This window comes from Neomonachus schauinslandi, chromosome 15 (genome assembly GCF_002201575.2).
Source record: "Neomonachus schauinslandi chromosome 15, ASM220157v2, whole genome shotgun sequence".
Lineage (NCBI taxonomy): Eukaryota > Metazoa > Chordata > Mammalia > Carnivora > Phocidae > Neomonachus > Neomonachus schauinslandi.
Genome location: NC_058417.1, coordinates 40,344,140 through 40,350,139, shown reverse-complemented (window position 1 = coordinate 40,350,139; position 6,000 = coordinate 40,344,140).

The window sequence follows — 6,000 nt, the reverse complement described above, 5'->3', positions numbered from 1 at the left end:
CACAGGACAAGAATACCGTCTTAGTGGGGTCCTCAGAGGACAGCAGGACAATTTTCAGAATAAGGAGGGAGGACAGTGAGAAAGCGATGATCCAAAGAGAAGAGAAAGGTAAGCCTCGCCCTACCCCTTAACTGAGATCTGAATGGTGCCCCTTGTGGCAGCCCATTTCTTAAGTCCAGAAAATGAGGGTTCCAGAAGGGGGCAGCACCAGACTGCAGAGGGCTGGGAGGTAGGAGGGAGGCCGACTGGAAAGACAGCAAGGTGCTAATGGCCAGGCCACCATGCTGAGTGCTGGAGGAGAGAGGGCAAGAGTATATGGAGCAACCCGGCCTTGGCCCACTCCTGGTAGTTTCTTCTCAAGATCCTTTTCTAGAGCTAGTATCATAAAGCTGCAAAACTTGCCGAGACCTCCTTGCCCTTGTGGGTTCCTCTCCTGAATCGTTGGGGATGACAGGGATGCTACTTCCAATCCTGCTGTCCACTGACAGGTTCTCCTCAGGACACTTCAGTCCCCCGTGTTCCTCTCCAGTAAAGGCGGCTTGTCGGAAGCAAAGACAACTCCCTTCCCCTTCAAGCACAGCCCAAAGAGGAGGACTGAAGGCCTCCTCCTCCTCCCCCACCTCCTCTGCCATATCTTCCCTGCTTTGCTTTTTAGAGTTGCAGCTAATTGTTTTAAGGGGTGGAGGGAGGGAGCCTGGGGACACGAACACTTTTTTATAATACAAAGCTTTGCTTCTCCCCCCTCCTTTTCTTGGTTCCTTCTCTCTTCTGAATGGTTGGAGACAGTTCAGCTGAGGGAGGATGGGGATTGTGGGACAAGGTCCCTTGGTGCTGATGGGCTGAAGGGGCCTGAGTTGTGGGCAGATACAGTTTCCTGTGCGCTCCTGGGAGCCTGTCATGTTGCTGTGTCCTGGTGAGCAGCCCGACCAATAAACCTGCTTTTCTAAAAGAATCTGTGCTGGATTATGTCCTCCAAAGGCAGTTACATAGGCTGAGTTACAGAGGGCAGGAGAGAACCAGGGTGGGAAAGAGGGAGAAGACTTTGGTTTAAACCTGCCTCATGTGCTGGGGTGAGGAGTGGGAGTGGGGTGTTATCACCCCTATTTTAGAGGTGAAGAAACACAGAGTGATCTGTCTAAAGTCAAGTACTCAGTAAGTGGCAGAGCTGGGATTCTGAACCAGGCAGCCTGGCTCCACAGTCTAACTGTTAAGAATCTATAACCCTCTACTGTCTAGATCACTTCCTTGCTGTCAGGGCATTAGCCCTCCAGACACACTGTTTATGCCTCCAAATCTGGAGGTTTGGAACTTCCCTCTGGAACTTTCTCTTTTGAGCTTCCTCCAAATCTGCACTTCTGAATCAGAATCAGGCCCAGAGGAGGCAGCCTGGGGAGGGGAAAAGTCAGAGACCCTGATTCAGAGAGCTAAATACCGTAAAGGATTCTGGTGCATGTCATATGTGCCAGTCATAGCCACGAAGCATGGTTAATTTTCCCCACAATCCTGGTATGGGCATATATTTAGTTGTCTGTGCAGCTTCTCTTCCCAATGAGCAAGCAGCCTGCCCAACTGTCCACAAGCTATGGATTTCCTAGAGCAATGGACTCAAGTCATCATGTGGGTTCTGCCTGGATATCAGAATCACCCTAATGAAAATAGTGTCATTTCTGGGGCTCCATGCCAGCCTTCTGCCATGACTCAAACAAGCTGAGTCCTTCCTCATGAGCCATGCATTCCCCTTCAACTCCCTTGCCCCTGCCACCAGCAACAAGCACAGCAGTCTGGAGTTCTAAATCTCCCAGAATGGGTTGGCTTCCCACCAAAAGAAATGAAAACTGATGCTGAAAATTCAGAGCCTGGGAGCCAGGAAACTTCCCTCCTGCCAAGAGAGGATCCTTCTTCCTCTGGGATCCGGATGTACAGCTGTGAGAAGCAGGGAATGATGTCAGGACCCCAATTGTGGAGTAACAAGGCCAACGGAAACCAGGAAAAGTCCTGGGACACCAGGCCATCATTTACTTTTCTTACCCACAAAAGACACCTGACATACACACACCCTTTTCCTTCTACAAGCCATGCCCCTCACTGGTCCACCACATTTTAATACCAGCACAATGATTTTGCTGTGCCTTCCCTACCCAGTTTTATTCTGGGCACCACTTTTTTAAGAACAGTCCTAATTCTCTGAACAGCCACATTTCTGCTGGTCCCTGCTCCATGGCATTCCTTCTTTACATCTAAGTGCGGGGCCACAGCTTCCCCAGAATCAGAAATTACTCCTTTTCCTCTTCCCTTGCTGCTGAGGAGAGGAGAGCTCAGGCTCTGATGAGATAGTCAGCTGCCCAGCAATAGGATTTGATGGCATTCCAAGGTCCCACAGCTACAAAGCATCTTTCCCACAAACTAGTCCTGAACTTGCCCACCCATCATTAACATTATTTTCATGACAATAAACTAGGGGTATTATCTTCTCAAAGGATCCCATCAAATGTGACCTGGGATCTAAGGAAGTTCCCCTACAGCCTCAGATTGAGTTTATCAGGTCTTTAAGTGGTACCTCCAAAGCTCTAAGAGGTAACTTTCTATTGGGGTCAGAAGCCGCAGCCAGTCTCAGACTGGTCCAGACCCTCATCTGCTCCCACCCCGAGTATTTGAACGGACTTTAGATTCTCTTTCCAATCCATTCCCCACATTATTGCCAGATAGAGATAGAAGATCTAGTGATACAGATATTTTTTAAAGAAAACATACCTTACAGTTTAAATGCCTTCCTTTGACCAAAGGGTTAAACTTAGTGACATGGCTGACAAGATCCCTTAAGAGTCTGGTCCCACCCCAGTTCTTACCTGTTCTTTAACATGCTCTTTGCAGAGTTTGCTGGCCAGAAATGGACCACACGTTTTCAAGCCTGTGGACCTTTGCTCAGGCTGCTCTCTCTCTATGGAATGGCCTCTCCTCTCCACCTCCCCTCTTAAACCAATCTTTTCCCCAGCTTCACCCCAGTCATACTATCCATTCCCTTCTCAGGGCTCCCATAGAACTTTATGTCAATAAACACTTGTTGACTGAATGAATGAATGAATAAATGAGTGAATGACAAGACTCTATTGTGTCATAAACTCACCTCAAACTGGTTTCATCAGAAACAAAACAAAACGACAATCAGGGTGCCTGGGCTGGCTCAGTCGGTAGAGCACGGCTTGATCTCAGGGTTGTGAGTTCAAGCCCCACATTGGTTATAGACATTACTTAAAAATAAATAAATAAATAAATAAAATAGGGGCGCCTGAATGGCTCAGTTGGTTAAACATCCAACTCGTGATTTTGGCTCAGGTCATGATCTCATTGGTGATGGGATTGAGTCCTGTGGCACACTCAGCGGCGAGTCTGCTTGAGATTCTCTCCTTCTGCCCCTCCCCTCACTTGTGTGCATGCGTGCTCTCTCTCCTCTCTCTCTCTCTCTAAAATAAATAAATAAATCTTAAAAAGTGAATAAAGAAAAAAGAAGCTGAAAACAAATACAGAGGGAATTTCTGTAATCAAAAAAGTTCCTGGGGCGCCTGGGTGGCTCAGTTGGTTAAGCGACTGCCTTCGGCTCAGGTCATGATCCTGGAGTCCCGGGATCGAGTCCCACATCGGGCTCCCTGCTCAGCAGGGGGTCTGCTTCTCCCTCTGACCCTCCTCCCTCTCGTGCTCTCTGTCTCTCATTCTCTCTCTCTCAAATAAATAAATAAAATCTTTAAAAAAAAAAAAAAAAGTTCCTGGTAATAGGTCCAAGGGTGTCTGGATGCACATTCTGATGTAATATTATTGGGAGTTTATCTCTCCTCCTATTTTCTCTTTTCCATTGTGTTTGTTTGATTAATAATCAGATTTTCCCCCATGCATTGGCAAAGATGACCATCAATAACTATAGGCTTATGGTTTAACAGCTAAACAACCCCAGTTAAGAGGGTTTCTTTCCAAATCCTTCCAGCCAGAATCACAGATATGATGTCCATTGGCCTTGACAGGTCATGAATCTGAATCACTGTGCCTCTGACCACAGCTAGGATATGTACCACTTCTAGAACCATAGAATAGAGTGTGAAGGAAGGCTGATTTCCTGAACGAAAATTGAGTTGTCAACAGAAAGAGGAGAGGATGATGAGCAGACAAAACAACAGATGTTCTTTCCCACTGATCTGTTTGTGATACTGTGCTGGAAGCCAAGAGACTAAAAAGACAACGTATCTAGCTCTTGATTTGGAAAGAGTTTGCAATTAGTGGGAAAAGCAGATGTACAAAAGAGCTGAAAGAGTTGACTGTAAGGGAGGTAAAGTGAAATGCAAAGGTAGTACACTGGAGAGGGATTAATCCTGCTTGGGGAATACGGGGACATTTATAGGAGGAAAGGGGCTTCTAAGATGCACTCCTAAACCTGGGTAGGATTTCAAATAGATGTTGCTGGAGGGCTGAGATAGCATTTTACATGCTTTTTGTGTCACCAGAGCCTAATGGTGTCTCAAATATTGCAGTGGTTAATGGAAATATAGTTGGAAACATAAGAAAAAGATGTTGGCCATAAAGGGAAAAAGGAACTTACATTGGAAGGCTGCCAAGATATCCCACAGACTCCAAGGAATCACTGAACAGCTAAGGCAGGAAGAAAGGAACCAGGGGATCTCCAGGGACTTCTGAGAGGGAGTTGATGGATAGCCCTCTCTAACATGCTGACATTAATGGAACTCAGCTCTAAGGGCTCCCAGGCTCTGTGCCTCTCAGTTTCCAATTCCAGATTCCTGGTATAGAGAATCTGATTAAGGCAGTTAACATCAGTGTTCACCCTGGATTTAATAATCTATGGCCAGGAGGACAGGATCATGTAATACAGATGTGGCTGAAAGGACCCATTCCAGTGTATGATTGCAGAGTAGGGAGAAGAGCAATTCCCAGGAAAGAAGGATTTGTTGAGAGCCAGGCAGGACCCAAGAGGTATCTATTAACATGGTAGGTACTCAATAAAGGTAATTGAATGAAAGCAGTGCTGTGGGACAGGGAAAGTTCTCCAGGCAAAGGGAACAGTGTTCAGGGGACGCCTGGGTGGCTCAGTCGATTAAGCAGCTGCCTTCGGCTCAGGTCATGATCCCAGGGTCCTGGGATCAAGCCCCGCATTGGGCTCCCTGCACCGCGGGAAGCCTGCTTCTCCCTCTCCCACTCCCCCTGCTTGTGTTCCCTCTCTCGCTGTCTCTCTCTCTCTCTGTCAGTTAAATAAATAAATAAAATCTTAAAAAAAAAAAAAAGCAAATCCTATCATTGTCAGCCCAGATTTTTCCTAAAGAGGGCCTGGGTGTGGAAGGAGGAGAATTTTTCCTTTGGGGCAGTTGAAGGGAGAGTTGCCAGAGCAGTTTTGAAAAGGGTTAGAAATGAGTAAGAGAGAAGAGAATAAAAGAGTGGGTGGCTCAGTCACTAAGCGTTTGCCTTCAGCTCAGGTCATGATCCCAGGGTCCTGGGATTGAGTCCCACATCGGGCTCCTTGCTCAGCAGGGAGCCTGCTTCTCCCTCTCTCCCTCTGCTTGTGTTCTCTCTGTCAAATAAATAAAATCGTTAAAAAAAAAGTGGGGGGGAACAGTGTGCAGAAAGGCAGAGGCAGGAAAGCTGAAGGCATGATCGAGGAACAGTTAATAGAACTATGGAATGTTGGAACTAAAAAGGGTTTTGTTTTATAGATGAGGCAACAGATGGAGTCATTTTACAGAGGAAGTTGCTGCGGACCCAGGAGAGAAAGTAATTTATCTGCACCTAATAAGACTCAGCATGAAAGAGTTGTCAGAAGAGAGGTGGTCCTTGGAGTGCTAGGAATAGATGAGTTTGCCAAGGGAGAGAATCAGGGGGAGAAGAGGATGGAATTTAGAATTAAAGGCAGGAGTGCCCACCTTTAGGAGGTTGTGGGGATTGGAAGAGGGGAGCAGCAAAGTGGGTCATGGATGGTCAGAGAGGGGGAAGGACATCCTGCTGGGT